Consider the following 21,263-nt stretch of genomic DNA (forward strand, 5'->3'; position numbering starts at 1 on the left):
ATTTCTTTTAATGTTTACTCTTCCAACAGTGTCAAAGGAATAAAAATTAAGCTGCTCACATTTTCAGGTGTTTACAAATACTCTTGAAAGCGCTGGAGTGCTTTCACTTACGAATGAAGTGCTCACCATTCCTGAGGAATGCTTTCATGCTGTCAAGTGGCTGCAAAAGCACAACAATGCATCTGAAAAGCAAATCAGAGGCCAGGATAACTAGAGGCAGAGCGTCATTTTGGGGGGGGGGGGAAGAATTGTTTCATCCTTCTGGCACCTAAATAAATTGTTCTGGCATCAAAGGCTTTGGCAAAGCCATCCCACCAATGAAAGACACATCACTTTATCAAAGGCTTGACTGGGTAGCTGATAATCTCTAGCCAGAAAGGGCTTGGATTACCACCCCACTTTGTTTTTGCTTCATACTTTTACTTCTAAAATTGAAACCCAGGAGATTTTTGGAGTAGAAAATTTCTGACAGATAAAATGAATGTGATGTTTTCTCATCAGGATTGGGGGATTAAAGATGGAATAACACTGGGAAACATCTCCACACATACAGCAACAAACCAAGACATAAATCTGCATCCATACACTGCTGTTGAAGAAAATTATGGTGACACCACTGTGAGAAATCAAATATTGATGAAAAATGCATCTTTTGCCTTAAGAAGAAAAGTCAACTAAAATCAGAGGAGGGAGATGCATTGTGCTGCTGTCTCAAGGCCTAAAGAAGCATGCACATAAGGCACAGCCCTAGTACATTTAGCTCTGATCTTTGGGACAATAAGTTTCACCATACGGAGAAATACATACATTCTGAAGAAAAAATTGTTTACAGCATACCTAACAGGTGGAGCAGTCTCTTGCAAGGCAATATCAGGTGACACCATCCTCCATCACAAGAACATCACATTTTTGTGTAATGTCTTATAAGGTATTTCAAAAGTTTGATGAATTTGAATTCCAGACCAGGACTTGCTAAGAAATTGGGATACAAGATGGGTCTTTTAGTCTCAGAATTTCTCATTTGTTTCTTAACATACAATTGACCTGACTTGTCCTTTCTCTTTGACTGCCTTCTGTACCACTAGACAAGTGTGTGCTTTCATCTGCAGCCTTGTACTGCTCCTTTACCAGTAGGAATTAATTCCTTGGGACATTTTGTTATCCTTTTGTTGTCCTTGTTGCAGAAAGAGAATATTCACAGGTACACAAAAGGCTGTAAACCTCTGATCATTTTCTCTACCACCAGGAAATTTAATTAAGCTCATAAATAGGAGTAATATCTGTTCTAGAGGGCAACAGGTTTTTACAGAAACTGGCAGGGAACTTCAAAGAAATCAAGGCTAAAAAAAAAAAAGGAAAAAGTATATTCTGAGTGAAAATAGTATTTTTGCTTTCTTATGGAGATGAAATTTTCACCTTAGACCAATCCAAAGGTAATGAAAATGGCTCAGCCTCTCTCATAGGCACAACCATATCTGATCTGCAAGTGAGGCCAGACTGCAAAGGAGTCCCTGATAGTTTTGAGGTGACAGTAAGGAGCTGGAAAGTGCTTTAATTCCCCAGAGAAAAGAGCAGAACTGCATCATCTCTAGCAAAAAGCAATTAAACAGCATTTTCCTGGTAATATGTTTTGTTTTTTTCATCTACTTGTAAAATATGATTTAGAGATCATGGACAAAGGTGAGAGCTGTCATTAGGCATCAGAAAGAAGCCATTATTGGAAAGAGTTGCTAAATGAAAGCATTCAAAGAGAGAACAGTAACAGTATGGTGGAATAAAAGTAGAAAGCAAGCAACAAGTCCTAGTTTCCAAATAGAACAAGTCTCTCCCAGAATGAAAGAGCAACAGATATGGACATACTAAGGCATACATAACTTTAAAAATTCATAAGCAACTGAAGGACCTGGGGCTGTTTAATCTGGGGAAGAGGCGGCTGAGGGGAGACCTTACTGCCCTCTTCCAGTACCTGAAAGGTGCTTACAGCAAGACTAGGGTTGGTCTCTTCTCACTGGTGGCAGGCCAAAGGTGAAATGGCCTCAAGTTGTGCCAGAGAGGTTTAGGTTGGATATCAGGAAAAAGCTTCTTTACAGAAAGGGTTGTTAAGCACTGGAATAGGCTCCCCAGGAAGGTGGTTGGGTCACCATCCCTGCATGTGTTTAAAATCCATTCGGATGTGGTACTCAGGGACATGATTAAGCAGAGGGTTGTTAGAGTTAGGGTAGTATGGTTAGGTTGCGTTTGGACTTGATGATCTTTAAGGTCTTTTCCAACCTGAGCAATTCTATAATTCTATAACAGAGGAACTGGTCTGATGGACTTTGTTCTCCTGAAAGAAAAGAGGAACTGGGGAGAGAAGAGGAAGAGACATCATATTTGAAAGAAAAAAACTTACCCAATTATCAACCAAATCCACTTTATCTTTTCTTGTCCTTTGATAAGGCAGCATGCAGCTATGATGACTCTGCTGGAAGCTGAAACCACTTTCCTTAGAGATTGCTGCACACACATACAATTCCATGTTTCCCAATGGGATGTGTTGGTACTTGCCGTACATATGGGGCCTGGTGCAAACTCCTTATGTTCCACGCACAGCATCCAACCAGAAATAATTAACACATCTGTTGCTTATTAGGTGCACCTAGCAATACAGAAGGACAAAAAATACTTAAGCTTTCCCTTAAAAAGGATTGAGCCATCAGATGTAGCTGGTGCTTGATGCCAATCCCTTCATGATTCTCTTTCTCAAGTTTGTTTTATGATTTATGTATCCTCCAAAATGAGCACTACAGGTGAAGATCAGAGGTAGAGATTTCCTTAGGCTCAAATTTGAAAGCATTTAGGGGAAGCTACCTGACAAAACACTTTAATTATTAGTGAGCAAGAGTGGCAGGGAAGCAACTGGACTTTCTGAAAGTCCCAAATTCTTTTTATGTATTACATTTGGGTCCTCTTCCCCTTTCCACCTTCTTTTTCCTGCAGTGCTTTCTGAAACATCACTTCAAAGGCTATAGTGTAGCTTATATCATAAACATCCATTTCTCCTGCCCTCAGGACACCGTCAATCCAGTGGAAGATACAGCAGTGTGCTGCTGTCAGAGACACAGATGGTTGAAATCTGCACATCTCTTCCACTGAGTAGTTTTAATGTCGTATAAAGTAACCTAGTCCAGAATGAAGTATGTGTAAATGAGAAAAAAAAGAAAGAGCAATCCTTTTTGTGCAGATTCAAGCAGCACCTGATATTCAAGAGCAATAATCTTTAGTCACGAGAAGCAGCTTCCTTCAGCAGATCCATCTGGAACGAGAGGACTCATGAAACATCGCTTCAATGCCAAAATCCCAGAAATCTTATGGAGATGCTGCGTATGAAAAACTGAACAGGGTTTTAGGAGGGCTGCAGGGCTGATACCTACTGTTTGGTCTTTGCAGTTTATTCAGACAATGACAGTAAGATGCTTGAAAAGGAAAGGTGCAGAGCTGGGCTCAAATACAAGCTGAAGTCTACAGAATCTCAGAGGACTTAGAAGAAATACAGTGTGCATCATCTTACACCAGCTGCCTTTCCTACAGGAGGGCAGTTTTAATCCCTTTCTTTCCTTCCATGCAACAGGATCTCCTTCCTTTTATAGCTCCATTAACCTCTCTAAATAGTTTTCTCCTGTCTTTGGTAACTCAGGAATACAAATGAAAACCAGAGGGATAGAGAGATGAGTAGGAGTCAGGAGAGCGATGCAGAGTGAAACCAAGAGGGAGCGGAGTAAAGAATAGCACAGGGAAAGCCAAATGCCACAGATGTAGTATTTACCTACCATAATTGCACAGGATCAGAATTAAACTTGAAGAAAAAAAGGAATCCATAAGAGACATATTAGAAAGAGTGCCAAATGCTGCCAAAATAAAATCCATATTTGGCGCTCACAAAACTCCACAAGGTAGAATTTAAAAAGAAAGATGAGGTCAATGCTATGAGCGTATTACCATCAAGGGCCCATAAGCATTGCCTCTATACTTCTTCCTTGGAAGAGGCAAAGGAGCATGCTGAGGACAGATATCTCTGATAAAGCAACTGTTGTAGACACAAGAAGGACAAATGATTGAAGTTGCAGAGTGTGTATGCAAGTACACACCAAGAAGCATTAGATTATATTTGTAGGGCATAGGACATGCTAACAGAACGGACTCTGGAAGGGAAATATGAATGGCTTTGATAGCCAATCCTTAATTTAACTCGGTGACTTAATGAGAGGAAAATAAATGACACAGAAGGGATAAAACAATGGGACAAAAAGGAATGGCTGAAGTCTCGTACACAGACAGATTATTAACTTAGCAGGAAGCTAAATACCATCCATGCTGGAGACAGAACCTCACTGCAGTTTCTTCTACTTCCAGTTATTGCATAATCCCTTTCTTTACATTAGAGGTCCCACAAAGACACCAGCTGACTTGTTCTAGATGTGGTCCATTGATCTGTTCCACATTAAATTATATAGTGAACAAAACTTTTTCAGCTGAGTGGCATCACAAAGGACAGTAAACCACAAACAACAGTAGAGTTGAATAGGAAATGCAGAAATATTTATATTGAAAACACAATATGTGAATAAATAATACTATAAAGCATACTGTGTTGTGACTAGATACAGGCACAGATATGAGACAGAAAAAGAAGGCCAGACCTTCTGCAGCAAGATCTACTACACTGTTCTACACCCCAGGGACATGAACTTCAGTGTTTTCACTTTTGTATAGATTTAGGAAATTCAGATGATAACCAGCTAGAGAGGACACAGCCCACCAGCTGTGGTCAAGAAAGACATGGTGCCATAGCTAAACTGATAGAAGCCCATGCTGAATTATATTAGTGTGCCTTTAAACATGAGATATCTAAGGGCAAGCTTCCTCCACAGGAAAGAGACTGATTTATGGGTGGCAGTGACAGAAATTTAGACCTGTCCTCACAGAAGCAGAACAGAAAGTTTGGTGCTTTTCCTAATTTAAAATGCTAATTTAAAACTACCCAAGTATGACCATTTTTTACTTAGTCCCACTCTACTTTATTTATTTGAGTGTTCAGTATGGCCATTATTGTATGGCGTTATACAATCTAGACATGTTTTCTACCCCGCATAGCTATTTTTCACACAAATGAACTGCAAATTTTTGAGCCCAGATCATCTGGCTGTCAAAATCTACTTCTAAAACCAGGTCTGACCCTGCCACTCTGGTTATCTATGAGAGTATCCCTAATTGATTGAGCTCTATGAAAGACTTTGCATTTTACCACAGAGCTACAGTTTCCACTTAAACACTTTGTGGATAGCAGGAGAACGAGCTGCATAGCACCAGGCTGAAAGGCAGAAACAAAGAGCTCTTTAGCTTCCTCCTGCTGATGGGCGGCCATGGAAAGACCCCTGTCCCTTTCTTCAGGTGAGCCAGCAGCATGGGCTTGCAATAGCAAGCCTGGAGAGTCACCTAAGTGAGGGGGACTGCCAAGAAGCAGTTCATAAGGCTGGTCCTTACTGCCACTTCTCAAACAGCTGCCTTGTTTGCAGAGGAAGGGCTGCCCTGGCTTGTTGAAAGTCTGGGGGCTCAGTACCCCACAGCTGTGCACTCAGGTTTCAGAGCCATAGCCCAGACAGAATTTTGCCATTTATTAGTCTAAAAGATAAATATCTTTAGTTTCATCTTTGAAAGGTGTGACCTTGCAGGAATAACTAAGACTGTAATCAGCTAAATCCAGGTAAGCACATAATAATAACAAAAGGTTTGTCTGAAATACCCATAAATTGAGAGCCCATTAATAGTCATGGCCCTCCATATTTTTCCGACATTGTGCTGCCTTATGCTCCAAGTCACTTATTTAGATCCACATCTGCTGGTCTGCTGGTATTCCCTAAACATCAGTTTGAAATCATCAGACCCAGAGCCTCTGGCAGTTATGCTCAACCGTCATCATAATCAATCTTTCTTGGTTTCTAGTAAATGCTTTCTAGAAAAGAATACTTCTGGATGGAAGGAGAACAAGGATGTTATCTGTTATTTATGATGAGTAAAAGTCATTGCAAATTTTTAAATAAAAAAAACAACAAAGAAAAATGAAAGCATATGAAGCCACAGAGTAAGACTAAGAAAGTCAAAACCAACTTCATGTAATTTCAGAAAGAATAAAATCTAGAAAGATTACAGCAAATAAACGTGTGTGTAAAAACCTAGCATTAGATAATACTTCAGCTTTACCACATTTTATGTCAAAGCCATTACACACCTGCAGAAAATGTTCCATCTCACAGTTTGTCATATTACACACAGAAAAGCCAGTCTAAGCATCCAATCTATGATAAGTCTGTCTAGTTTCTCAGCCTCTCATCTCACCCTCAAATTTGTCAAGCCTTTAATTTACCCTTTGTCAAATCCAAACATGATACCATATGCAAAGTCTCAGAGTAAGTTCAATACCATCTCAGAAAAACTGGAATCCCAAACCCACACAAGGAGAGAATTTTAAAGGGAAAAAGGCAAGTAATGAAGAGAGAACAATTATAAGGCTCTCTGTATTTGCAGCCTTACCCTGAAGCACTCACAATCAATTTCTCTATGAGCTGTACGTCAATGAAAAGACCCTCAACTATTTAGTAAATTATTTTAGAGTGAAATGAATAATCTCTCCTGTGTATATTCTAATTTGGAGTGTATAGTGGAAAAGCTGCAATGCTTGCACCTTGGAAACTGCTTATCACACTTGTCAGAATTTGCTGGGAGGTGCCGATAGCCTATTTACTCTCTGGTTTGCCCTGGGACCTCAGTTCTCAATGTAAATCAACATAGTACTTCTGCCTTCTATAGTTCTTTCTGATTTATAACTGAACCCTTTATACAATATTAAAATAAAAACAAAACCCAGAGTAAGGAATGTGAAATCATTACCTAAGTTTCTACATCAGCTCTTGGAGGCAAGGAGATACCACTTCCACAGTTACTTCAGCAAATTGAAATCTCCCGTGTTGTGTGCTGACCTCTACACATTATACAAAGCAAAGGTCTTATCAGGGGAAAGAAAAGTCTGGTAATCATAAGGACATTATAATACCTTAACATACAAAAGGTGAGGATTAAGATAAAGAAAGCTTTATCCCCATGCAGCTCCTGCTGCTGCCCCAGGGCTCCTCAGTGGTCAAGTGCAAGCACCCCACAGTTCTCACCCGAATCCACCTGAAGTTCACTGCTACAAGACAGGGGATGACAATTTGCAAATTATTCACATGGGTGGGGGAGTGGGGAAAGCACTTCTCTACCTCATTAACTTCCTTTCCTCACAGATTTCAACTGTTGGCTGCAAAAATTGACATAAAAGATACCTTAAAGTCTCGCACGTCCAGAAGACTTTTGAAGTTTCTCTGTTCTCACAGTGTTTCCTTGAACTTATTACCACTCATAATAAAACCTATTCACAAAAGTATATGACAACACAAAAGGCACTATGTAGGTAACACTAATTCTTGGTGACATTAAGCTCAGTGCATCAGAAACTGGAGAGGAGAACTGGAAAGTTCTAAGTTATACCACAAACTGAAAACCTGTAGCAGCTGAAGTAATAACAGTCAGCAGTACTTGTTTTCATTTATGGAGAAGGAAAATTTATTCATTTGATTTGGAGGTGCTGAAGGGAGAAAAGTGGATTCCTTTTTCCTTGAAGCATCTTTGCCACTCCACTGCTTGACAGAAATCTACTGGACCCTAGGAAGTGTTTAATCTGTTTTTCTGGCAGATAGGTAGACATGACCGCTGGTAGCATGTCAGACAAATCCTCAACGACCTGAAATCTATAGACCTCCACTGGTTTTATTAGAATTAAATGGGTATACATCAGCAGAATAACTTGTCCTATAGAGTTTCTCAGCATTTAATCTCCTGGAAGTGGTCCACTCTAAACACTGACCTCACTAAAACCATCAGGGTCCCTACATCATTCCTGAGGGCTAATGGAAACAAGCAACCAGCACTTAACATGCTTCTCATATTTTTGCAGCTAAAATGTCAATTGTGCTCTTTGAATCAGTAAAAAGTAAACTTATTAACCAACCTGAACAGAAATAAATAGTGAAATGATTTACATGAAAGGAGTTTCAGGCACAAATTTGTGAGTAAATGGGAGCTGTTTAAAAGAAAAAAAGAAGCCTTCTGTTTTCTTCACTCTTGGTCACATGCTATCAAGATGTGATCAAGGTGCATTGTAGCTGGCTGTCTCCAAGCAAATTACAGTAGGGGCTTTAGGGTCTTGCTTACAGTTGACACATAGCTCCATCCATCACATCTGTTTACATCATAAATTACTGGAATCCCAGGATACTTTATGGTTCACCATACTTCACACATCCTTGCTCCCCTTTTCTAAAATTTCTTTGCTAATAGAATATACATGAGGGGGGAAAAAAGTTTGATCTATATTGGTTTGAATGCACAGCTTGTCAAAACAAGTTTTCCCTCCAGCTGACATTGAACTTTGTAATTATTCCTGAACACGCGGTTTTAGAGACCGCCCCTGGCCGTGCTACTTTAACAGAGATCGTGTTCTCTACAGCTTGCCTACATGTCTCCTGCCTCTGCCTGATTAAAGAGAAATATCATGGCTTTTTAAAGGACTTTTCTCTGCCTCCCTCCCCCAGTCATTTTTACTCAGTTATTTTAGCCTTCGGTTTTGTGAAGGCAAACTGTCATCTGACTTCGAGGAACAAAACCTCAAGGAGGAAACCACAAGACAAAACACTCACATACACACTGAATTAAGATATCAGCAACTGCATTGCACTGGAGTACGCAGTCCAGAAACAAGCTTTAAGAGAAGTGGGTCTCAGAGAGAACAAATCTTCTCATCTCTAAAGTTCTTAGGCACTGCTTTTCTTCCACCCTGACCAAAAGCACCAAAGAGGAAGCACTGAGCACACAGGGCTGTATTTGAACTCCAGCCAGCAGTGCAGGGTCAATTATTTGAATCAAAACTTCACCCACTTTGAAGCAAGAATGTGGACTTTGCTCAATGTAAGACTGGCACTGTTTTCTCAATCAATTCAGCAAAGGTTAGAGATACAATTTGAAAATGCAGGAAAATCTCACGTAATAGTATGTATAGAATAGCCTGGCAGCTAAAGCACTCACTGAGGAAGTTAGCAACCAGAATTTGAACACATCACACCCCTGGGACACTGCTCTGCTCACCAGGCTGCTGAAGTGCCCTAAGTAGGTTCACGCATCCTACAGACACTGGGCTGCTGTGTAGCCTAGCATACAGGAGATGACAAAAACACTAAGGCAGGTTATAGTGTTATAGACCAGTATCCAGGGCACACAAGTGTGACAGGAGAGCGTGAAGCACGACTGTAAGTTTCAGAACTGACCGAAATTATAATCATAGTATCACAGAATGGCTTGGGTTGGAAGGGACCTCAAGGATCATCAAGCTCCAATCCCACTGCTGCAGGCAGGGTCATCACCTCCGTATCTAATACTATTGGACCCCTGCAAATAAAAGACCTTTATTTGTGAAACCTCACAAATAAAAGACCTAAATCCTGATGGACAATTTGTTACCAAGTATCTACCAAGTCTGCTGAAATTCAGTACATACATGACCGCCTAAACCTGAAAAAAAAGGAAAAATGAAAATGAATATATATATATATATATTTTTTTTTTTTTTAAGGATCTGAGGCTTTTCTATCATGGAAAATATGATCACATAATTCAAGCTGAAAGACAGAAAGTAAGACTAGGCAGCAAATCACGTGTTGTGAAGGATTCTCCCCCAGAAAGCTCAAGAAGTGCATTAGCTTGTGCGTAATCCCCATGGGAAGCCAGCGTCCCCGTGCTACAGGGCTGCAGTTTCTGTAGTGCCTTTGTTAGTCAAGAAGGCAAAAGGTCACCCGCAAGAGTTCTCCTTGTAAAATATTCAGATGTAATATTGCAAAATTAACACTCTTAAAGGCTAAGCACGATAAGCTGATTACTGTAAATGGCTTTTCCTCTTCAACAATGGTAGGAGAAGATGAAAAACCACACCAGAAAAGGGAGGAGGTGATTTATGGAGGAGAACGCTGGTTGGCTGGAGAGAAGAGCAGAAATACATGTGAACTATTTCCCGCAATGGCACAGCCTTCTCTGGATTTAAAGCTACCTTTTGTGTCAAGCTGGAAAGAGAGGGTGCACAAGGTATCAATACATCAGCATTTTGTTCTCCTTGTGACCTTTCAGAGGTGAGCCCATCTACCCAACTAGGCAATTTCCCCTCTCCCCTCGCGTTTCCCAAGAGGCAGCTGTCGGGATAATCACCTCCTTCAAGATCCTGGAGCCTCAGAAAACACAAATAATGCACTAGGCCAGCAGTTCAGCACTCTCCTTCAATTACCAATATACGTAAGTCAAGAGAAGCAGGCAATAAAATATCCACTTTAAGGTAGACTTTAAGAGGCAGAAAAAACAAACCCACACACACACCCTCCCCTGCCTCATAAAGTACAAATTTGTCCTCCCCCTACCTTCCTCAAAGCATCGTCTAAGCAAGGAAAACTTTTAAAAAGGAACAAAACATATATTCCTCCTTGGACTCTCCTGTATCAGAAGGGAAATTTATCATTCTGTGCACCTCAGCAATATTTCCTTCCTATGTGCTTTCAAATTCCCTTCCAAACATAAAAGCAAAGCATCGATGAAAAGAAAATTGATGTCCCAACGAGCGAGAGCTCTTGCAGTGATTACAACCAAACAGCAATTGGCATGAACAGAGCCAACATTTAATACCATTTTAAGGTATAATTAAAAAGGAGAGCTGTTCAGAAAGGGCTCTTTACTATAAAATATGGCAGGCACACACCACAAATACTCCACCAGCTTCTTCCCATGCAGTGGAAGCCTAAAAACCTTCAGATGAAAATGTATGGTGGGTCTGCAGAAGCCCTTTACAATAACACTTAGGGGCCTTTCAGCACATAATAGACTTTGGCACCCTGCTCTCCCTGTCATTAAGGGTGGCACCAGGAAGATTTAGAGCCAGAGCTCACCTCCTCCCTATCTCACAGGGCGAGTGCTGTAAAAGGTTGGGGTACTTCCACTCCACATCTGATCACACTCTGATTTAGGGGGATTATAGAGGAGGACAAATAAAAACAGATTTGTTGTTAGATGCCTTGTCTCCTGTTGTAGAGTTTGAGTAATAAGGTAGTTTAAAAGGAGCTGCGGAGTAGAAGGGAAAACCAGAGTAGATTAGCAGCAGGGCATAGTAACTGCAGTGATATGAGCTATTTCACTGAATGAAATAGGAACTTCTCTGCCAGGAATTTACCAGTGTGAAGCACGGAGGCACTCGGCTGTCTGGGGTTCGGTATGATTCCTTATTTACACAAGAGCCAGCTGCAGCTGAAGCAGATCCAATTTTCCCTACAAAACTGAGGATTTGAGTCTAACCTCAGTGCATGTGGGTACCTGACTGTGCACATGGTGAAACCACAGGCAGCACAGCCAACTGACAAGAGTGAGGGTGTGTAAGGACACCTCGTATGTGTGCTCGGCAAGGTGTGCTCACATGTCTAGGCTGGGGCTTACCACTGCACTGACAGTCCTGTGGGTGCACCAAGTCCTCTTGACTTCTTTTAAGACAAACATACTAATTTCAAGGTGGAAGCCAGAAATGGCTTCTGTAGCATAAAGAGTTCTTTATTCAATGTATAGAATTATAGAACTCCTAGAGTTAGTATCAGGTCTTCAAGTCATCACAGGTGGCACCCAGAAGATTTAGAACTATTTCCATTTTTACAGGGACTGCAGCTTTTCAGTGGCTAGAGTCTCTGAAGGAAGTCCACACACATACATCCCGCAGGTTCATAGACTGCCAATTCATGCACTGTGGTTGTTTTGTTTTGTTTTAAATTTATCCACCAACCAGTTGTTTAAGCATGCCATACCACTGCAGCCATCCTCGGACCACAGTGCATCCCCTCAAATTCCTGATATTTCTGAAACTCAGCACTCCTTGCTCCCAAAAAACATACAATAGTACCTTCAGCTCATGTTTCAGTAGGCAGCGTTTTAGGGCATCACGTAACACTAAACTTAGACTACACCCACTCCTTTTCCTGCACCAGATTATCCATGAGATAAAGCTCTTCGGGAAATTTCAGACACATGCTGTCGTTTCAGGGTAGGCACAGAATCATAACATTAGAAACTCTTAGTTACTGGGTACATGGGAGTGATCCCTGAGTCAAGGGAAAGTTCTAGAAGGAAGCACAGCTCTTGTGGAAACAGCAATGTCCAATTACTGTTTTAGAGAATGAAAATATCTTGGCTGAATACAGCAAAACAGATGCTAAGACCTCACAGCCTGCTGCACACATCAACTAAAATCACATGAGAAAAACTATCTACAAGAAGCATCTGAGAATAGAAACAAGTGCTTCGACAGCCTCAGCCTAGAGTGAGACCAGATGTTTCTGAATACCAGATCTGAAAAATCTATTCAGCCACAAGAGGGAGACAAAGACACCGAAGGATTTTACACTACATTCAGATTTCACCAGGAGAAAGACTTTGTGGAAAACAGTCAAAAGGCACAAATTTGGGTTCCATCTTTTAAATGAATATCCCAAGCATTAAATTTCAGGGGTTCCTGGATCTAGTGAAATTTAGCTCCAAGCCAGGACTGAAACAATATGACTTTTTTTTTTTTTTTCTCCAATGTACTAATCCCAGTGCAGTAAGTGAATGCCTAAACCAGAGAAGAAATGCTTCTTTTCACTTTAAGCATCTTTTCTAGACAAAAGAATCTTGATGCCATGTTGAAACAGTTTGGCCATAAAAGCCAAACTTTTCTGAAACATTAGGGTTAAACAGAGTTCACAGCATTCTCAATATACATTTTTATGACATCTATAAGCCTATCATATGTTATAAATTAATGGCAGATACAGCACATTCTAATTACACCACCCATGCCTATGTCATTTAAGTAATAGCTCTAAAGGGTGGATTAAAATGAGAAAAAGTAAGGAATGGCTGCAGATAATTGTCTGAGGTACAATACCTCATAGATTTACAGCCTACTGTACAATATCACCCTCTGCTGGGCACAGTGAGAAGAATTTTGTATGGCAGCATCCTCAGAAATTCCCACAATGCACCAGAGCAGAAGCAAGACTGGTGGTGCTTTATTTGATTGAAGCACATCATCTGATGTACAATTTAAAGCATTTAGCCTGCAAGATTTTATTACATCTCAATATTAACTGATCAACTGACCTGATGGAACAAAATGGCAAATGTACATTCAACGTGTGGTAAATAAAATAACCCAGGCATCTGGTCTTGCATGCCCCTTACTCACTACAGCAGCCTGTGAAAGCTCTGAATATCCTATGTAGCCAGGATTAAACCCAAATTGCCTTTTGTTTTCAAATCTTCACGTAAATGTAAGTTATTTTAAAAAGAGGAATTGTTTGGAAAAGGGCCATTTCACAAACCAATGAAAACAACAGAGAATTCAATCCTTACTTCAAGTAATTCCTAGAAGGTGGTATTTGCAATATCGGGCTACCCAGCACTGCAGATTGAAGCTACATATCTGGCATATGGCCTGTAATACCTCTGCAGCAATATAGAAAACCTGTAAGAAAGTCCAATAACGCAACAGGGAAGAAACTGAAACTATTACCTTAGCCACATTTCGCAAGCAAATCAGTATTACCCTAAATATTACAGAACGTTTGCCCATGGGTTAATTCACTTCCTATTAAGAGCAGCAGGCATTTGCACCCCATGACACAGGGTGGAGGGGCAGGGCTAGCTGTAGGGGCTTTGCTGCTGGGATGAGCTGGGCCCTGCTGTGGGCAGTGGATCAGGAGGAGGTGGCTGCCACCTACACCGTCCCTCACTCCAAGCACAGCACCAATTGAGGCCCTAGAGAAACCAGAGCAGCTCCAGGCAACGTGAAGAGCCACTGTGATGTCCTGTGAGACCATTTAGCAGTCAAGAGCAGCAAAAAGGCAGTATGACTCACTTGCATTTCATTCTTCCCATATCTATGTATGGGCTATAATCTCTGGAGAAATCACCCTTACACCAGACACAGTTTCACTGGCTCTTCAGACCCAACACCTCCCAGGCCTTGACTGGAACCCTGATTTTCACCATTCGTTCTTTTTATTTTGAAATCCTGCATTCAGACACAGGATCAATAACATCATAGGCTTTTGCATTTTAACTTGTTTAGGTAAGAACCATCCCACAACACAATTCCTTCTTAAGTTCATAAAGGCTGCAATTTTCCCCAACTGTGGTGCAAGATGGAGAAGGCACCAGAAGATGAGCTACACATTTCCAGCCCTCACGGAACTCCAAAATACTGTAGATTTAAGACAGGTTGCACTGCAGAAATCAGGCGTTGTAACATCCCCATACTCATCAGTTTCCAAGAGAGAATGCAATTGAACTCCTTTTTTGTTCTATGAACAGGAAGTTTAAGACTCTTTTTATTCTGTGGTCTATATACTATAGCAATCTTTAGAGGAGCATTAGACAACAGATAGATGCTGCTTGATGGAAACGCACAAGTTCTAGACATATCCAGATTTCAAGTTTCTGAAGTTCAGACAATGCAGACTCTTGTGCAACTTTTTACAGGACAAATGTCTTGCAAACACTCTTTCAAAATAATATTCTATTTACTGACTCAGATTAAATGAATACAACTCAAACTGAAATCAAGTTGATTACCTGAGTTTGCATCAGATGAGTTTAAAAATGCCTCTATTAAAAAAAAACAAACATCAGTGGGAATTGAACCCTGGTGCAGTAAAACTCACTTTTTCTTTTGCAGACACTAGACAGGACAGAACATAAATCGATTCCTCCTCAAAAAAGATGTACAAGCACAGGTTTAAACTAATTATTTATTTTCAGTAAATCCGTTTGATGTTAGAGACAAGTGATTCTTTATCACTGCCATTTGGATCTATGTCTGAGAGCTTTAATATGTCTAGCAAACACTTTCAAATAGAGAAATTATCACCCTTATTATATGACACCCAGATTACACAAGGAACCTCACTGGAGCTAGAAGGATGGTTTACAATGTAAAAGGCAGGAACAGGATCCCACAATTTCCAGAAGAAGCAAAAAGTTATCATCAAAACACAGATGTTTTCTGGGCTGCAGAGAAGTCAATAACTCCTGCAGTGTGAGCTGACGGCTAAACACATGCACCATCCAAGTCTTATAAGTGAACCTAATTTGCCTGTGTTTGAATTCCCAGTGAACAGTATAACCCATCTCTGCCTAGCATAAACTAAGCCAACAGCAGCACCAATCTCAATTTTATTCAAAACCACAAGTCATGCCTTGAGGATATAAATTTTTCCCCTCCCTTTCCCATCAACACGCACGTTTTGCCACTCGCCTTGGGAAGCATGTTATTAAAAAAAATTCATTTCCCCCTTGGATACATTTTTATATTGTATACTAAATTATGCATTTAAAATCAAATAAAAAGAATTTACTGCCTTAAGATTACTGCACACATCAGAAAGCTCTCTGTTTCTAAATTTTGGAAGAATTTTCCACCTTCCCACCCAAGCCAAGCAAACATCCAGTGTTGTTACAGCTGAAGTAGCAGGAAAAAAAAAGACAAATATTTTTCACATTAGAAAGCTTCGGGTCAAGTATTAAGGAGGAAAAGAGCACATCTCATAAAAGGTACTGCTCAATGCCTTCAAGAAGGAAAAGGAACTGAAATTCTGAGGGCATATCTGAGAAGTTTACAGCTTAGGTCAGTCTGAGATAATAATCCTATGATACTCTCTCTTGAACAGTATGAACCTTAGTGACTGATCAATTAAAGTAGCCTACCACAGAAGTTAATGGAGTGAAATCACGAGATAGAGTCATGGCTCTCATTGTTTGCATTGCTGAACTTCTTCCCTTCCTGCTGAGTCAGTTCAGACATGGGAAATGTTACTTGAGATTTTTGTTTTCAGGAGAGAAGAGGATGGGGGTGAGAGGGAATCTTGTTGGTTTTTTTTTTTTTTCCAGTTGTTATCAACCGAGACAGAGCACTGTACACAACAGTCAACATTTACAGAACCTAGAAATGTAAATGCTTCAGTTCTTACATGGAGAAATGAGTGGAAGTGTCCTGATCTCCTGAGATGAACAGTTCCCATTCACTTTGGATTGCTCAAATCTTCTAAAAAAAAAAAAATCAGGAAACTTTGATCCTTGAGTTTAAACTTATCACATTAACTGCAGGTAATCACACTTGGACAAGTTTAACTTGCGCTTCTAAGGGAGTGGCTGCAGTATGCACCAGTCTCTAACTAACACAAGGTTTGTTCTTCCACTTATGCAGAAGAAATAGCTCAACTAAGATGAAAAGGACTGCTATCAGGCAAAGTCAGGTTTAGTTTTTACAGTAAGTTAGGTTTTCCCATGAACTACAGTAAAAAGAGAAGCTACAGAAATGGACAGAAATGGAAACCATGTGAAAATACTGCTGTAACTCTCCCGTGGAAGTCCACCAATGCAATGAGACCTGCTGCCCAGAAAGAGTTAAGATGTCTCCAGAGCTTGACAAGGGGTGATACTGATACTGATAACTGAAGAATGAATGGGAATAGCAAAGAAATAATAGACAGAGGCTCAGGAGCTGTTGTAACTAGAGAAGGCAATAGTAGAGCAAACAGAACACTGAAGAAAGGATAGCTTCTTAGATACACAAGGATACATACGTGCAGATAAAGGAGGAAGAGTGGATATTTAATAAATAAGCTAAAGAAATGTGAAGAAGCCAGCATAACATAGGGTCAAATATGATCTAGGAGCAGGGAGACAAACACAGTCCAAATACCTCAACCTAATCAGTAACAGTATAGAATACAGTAACGCTGTTTTTCCTATGTAAGCACAGGCAGTGCCCCTCTTGCCTTCAGCAACCTCTCCAAGCAGACACATTCAGGTGGCAAGGAAGGTGACATCTCGAACAGCAGGAACCCAGTGGCAGGCTACACTATATTTATTGCAAATCTTTGCTCGTACCTGAGCTTCTCCATCAAAAAGGGTTTATCCAAAACTTCTACATAACTCCACTGCTCTCTCACCCTTATGCTTCATGCAAACAGAACATGTGTTGGACTCCAACACAAAGGGGTTTAACATTCCTACAGTCCTCCCTGGCTTTAAAATGCAGGCCTCTGGGTTGCATGTAAAGGATACCACCATAATTTAACTCAGCTCATGGACACTCAAACAGGTCAAGCATTTGTCAATTCCCTTTAAATGTCTTTTAAAATATTTCCAGAACTACTAAATAAGCCCCCAGAGAAGCATGAACAAATAGCCAGAGTCTGTTAAAGAGAAGCGGAAGGATTGCTCTTTCCCAGAAGGGGATAGTCAGGACATCTGTTGAACACTCCAGGTATTTTTCCTTTCTTAAGGTAATTGTTGACCCAATCCCATGGTCCTACTTATGCTTTCAACTGGAAAACCATAATTTGGGTAGCATCATAATTCACTGTTGGATCTTTCTATCCCTAGGTTAGATTACTAACATGACACTTGGGAAATTGTTTGCACTTCTTGGCAGTGCAGGTTTGAACTGAAGTCTCTAATCTGTACCAAGAAAAGTGATTCCCTTGTAGCATGCCTACTAGACACAAGGCAGACAGTGGATTTGTACCATATGTCATGGGTGGGAAGATCGTTAGTTCACCAGACTGCACAGTTCTTGCAGAGAAAAAAAATAAGCAAGCATCAGTTTTGCCATGGCCACTTCAGCTACTGCTCCAGATTCTGTGTTCTGGATGGGATACATCTGCAGGGATGTACCACGACAGGTGACAGAAATCTCAGCATTAACAAAGCTGATAGGGAAGAGTGCATCTGTGTCCCACATGTGCTGAAAACAACAAATTCAGCAGTTCTATCTCAAAGGAAAATTGCTGCCTTCTGTGAATAGAGCAGTTGCTGTTCTGCAGCCCAGATAAAAACTGTGCATTCCCCTCCTGTGAGTGAACTTAATGATAGTAACAGTTGCCACATCAATGAAGCAGGAGATTTAAGCTTTCTGCTCTTGCAGAGGTCATTTTGCACAACTTTCCTTCTGTACCTGATGAAAGAGTAATTCTCTCCCTTCCCCAGCACTCAGCCACACTAATGGGATTGTCAAAAAGGACAGAAATAATGGTGGAGCTTGGACTTCAAATCTCCTAGGAACTCACCTGAGCAAACAGATTCCTTCTATAGTACTGGTGCCCCAAGCTGCATGTGAAGAAACCTGCTTCTCGTGTTATCCATGTAGAAAAATTGACTCCACTAGCAAGAACCTTGCTAAGAATGGAAGACCTAACCAATGCAACAAATGTTTTTAAGTAAACCCATATCTCATTCAGTAGAGCTCTTACCCAGTTCTTCTAACTGATCAGAGGTCTCGTGAACATCTTCAGCAGGAACAGATTTGATGATTCCCAAGAGACAGCCTGTTAGTGGATCTTCACATGAAATCCCATGCTGAACAAGCAAAATACCAAAATGGAACTATGTCAACAGAAAATTGCTGCTGCACAGTAGATCAGCCTCACACCTAAAGGCCATCAACAAAACCAAGTACTCCTGATGAAAACAAAGAGAACGCAGAAACATCACTCGTGTAAACACGGTCAATAAAATAATTTAAAATGCCCTGTAAATTCCTTTCACGTTTGTATGAGTAATCAAGATCTATACTTTTGTGACCAACTACATCCCACAGTGCATCCTGGAGAGACCAAACTCCATCTAACCAGCAAAGACAGCCAGCAAGGACTGTACCAAAAACATCTCCCTGCTTGGTGAGCTGTCAAATCCAGTTCCAACCAGCAAAATGTGTCTTGCATGACTTCCCCAACATGAAAGTACTTCTGTACGTGTTGGGAGATGAACTTTAAGGCTGTTCAGTTTTGAACCGTATAGCAGATAAACTCACTGCACTAATGTAAGAGAATGATTGTCAGTATGAAGTGACCAATGTTTCACATTTTATGTTGCATATAAAACATTCACTGATGCTTCTGTATTTGTTTCTGCCCCGAGTTTTTCAACTGCTCCCTAATGGAATGTAGTCAAGTGTTATATTTTGATTTGCATGTTTCACATGAATCATTAATGCAACAATACAGAACATAATGTTGTTCCCACCAAAGCCACTTTAAGTTCCTAGAAATTGAGCCCACATTATGCTCACTCTAGGAGAAGCACATAGCTAAAGAACGGGCACATGCATACTCTTGGCTTTCAGAAGCTGCTGTGGGCAAAGATCCTTTTTACTTGTTTGCATTTAACTATTTTCATTTGTTTTCCTTTTTTTTTTCCCCCCCTCTCTTCTAACAGCTTGTCTAGATTTGTTTGGATCTTTTTTTAAACAGTTGTGGGATGTTAAATGGACTTGAAGTATGCAGAGCTGGTAAGTGTTAGGCGATCTCTACAAGATCGCTGCCATGTGGATCACAGACTGCAGGTTTTTGTCTCAAAAAGATGTTGATGCCTGCTGGCACAACTGAGCTAACACTTCACAACGTATCCCCAGGCACCAGCCAGTCCTAGCTTTTAAGACAGACCTGCATATATTTTCTACATATCTCATTTCCCAAACTCATTGCTAGTGCTACAAAATAAGACAACTCCGTCAGCCAGGAAGGCCAACCAACTGGTCAAGAAGATAATTTACAGTTAATGTAAACCTACTCAGTGGGATTACCAGCACATTTATACATTTACAGGCATTCATGAGTGGCACATGATGCTAATGGACATTAAAAGGAGGGCTGCATGATGAACGAGGGTAATTAATGATTGAAGCATTACACAACACATTTCCCTGGGAGTGCCATGTTAAGTGTCACAAAGTTAAGATCCATCAGCCTGCAGCTTAAGAGGTCCTAAGGTTGCAAATCATTTTGAAAAACAGAGGTATTTTACCCTTGCACTTTCTTTCTGTAATGGCATTTAGAAATATTAATATAAAAATGAGGACACCTCCAGTATGAAAAACATTTAATACGTGCACAGGGAGCACATACACATGCTCTTTTTTGAAAGCTTTAGCATTTCCTGGCTACTAATGATTCCTGTCTTTCCCTCCTTTTAAAAATGCTCCATTAAGAAGTACCTTAGATTAGTCGTGCAAGCAATGAGTCTTAATAACTTAATGCCAGCTTACTGGGACAGTCAGGAATTCTGTTTGCAGTAGTGTTGCTCATGGTTATGCGTTACAGTAGAAACTGTGAGAGAGTAAAAAATCTTAAAAGAAAAAAGCAAAGATTCTGTGTTCACTATTTTCTGTCAGGAAAGAGAAAAATTTTCAAGGCATGTAAGTATACAGAAAACATACACGCACTTCCTTTGGAAGGAAAGCAGCAGCAACACGTACTGTATATAGTCTGATCCTTAATAAGACAGCAAAGTGCTAAGTACTGAATCAGAGCACTAGTAACTCTGAGCACCACACTAGTGTATTCACTCTGACCATCTGAGGATGACCATGTTCCCTGAGGAGGCTAGAGGAATGGGCACATCACCGAGGAGATGCCGCTGCCTTATCCCAGGTTAGGGCTATACAGTCACACCTGACTCCAGCCGCTGCTCCCAGCACTGACTTCTCCAGGTTCACAGGCAGCTGCCCAAGCTTCTATGACACTGAGGAAAAGTCAGCAGAGGGGAGCATGTCCACATCTCAGCCAAACCCATTACCTTCTATTCTCTCAGCCCAAACCACACTGTAGTGTTTGAGTTTAGCAATACTATCTGTGAAATGAAACCGCTAACACAAGTAGACATGACAGCCTGCCAAAACTGCTGTGGGGGCCCATGAGCCCTCATGTAGGCAGAGGTAGCATCACCTTAAACCGTAGCAAAGAAGAGCCAGGAATCAGTCTGTCAGACTGCTTTCTTGACATCGGGTCTTCCAGCTGTGACCAACGGCAGGCTGAAGGAAGCTTGGCAGGGAGGGAGGAGGGTGTTTGTTGATTCCGCTACCTTTTTAAATGCAAGATGAGCCTCTTCAGGGTTGCAAGCCTGAACAGACCTACTCTTAAGTCATATCTACTTAGCCTGTTCCTTGGAGGATTAGATAAAATGGTGCAGAAGAGACAAGCAAGATGCAGGTCTACCCTGGAGCTTCTTAACACGTGAAGGGTGTGCGCCCATCTTACAGGAACCAGCTTTTAGCCTGAGAAATGGATTTTCCCAGT

At 40.8% G+C, this 21,263-nt stretch overlaps 1 long non-coding RNA gene across 4 annotated transcripts in view; it reads right to left on the bottom strand.

The window, feature by feature from the left end:
* LOC149917030 (uncharacterized) overlaps positions 1–21,263 on the bottom strand; it is a 139,594-nt gene that overhangs the window by 44,116 nt on the left and 74,215 nt on the right. For 2 of the 4 annotated variants that reach the window (XR_016468545.1, XR_016468542.1), the window contains exon 2: positions 2,393–2,638. This is a non-coding gene — a long non-coding RNA (uncharacterized LOC149917030). Of the gene's footprint in view, positions 1–2,392; positions 2,639–16,154; positions 16,230–18,440; positions 18,539–21,263 lie in introns of those variants that run through there. The other 2 variants (XR_016468543.1, XR_016468544.1) reach the window with 2 other exon arrangements.

This window comes from Phasianus colchicus, chromosome 8 (assembly GCF_987193195.1).
Source record: "Phasianus colchicus chromosome 8, bPhaCol1.hap1.1, whole genome shotgun sequence".
NCBI lineage: Eukaryota > Metazoa > Chordata > Aves > Galliformes > Phasianidae > Phasianus > Phasianus colchicus.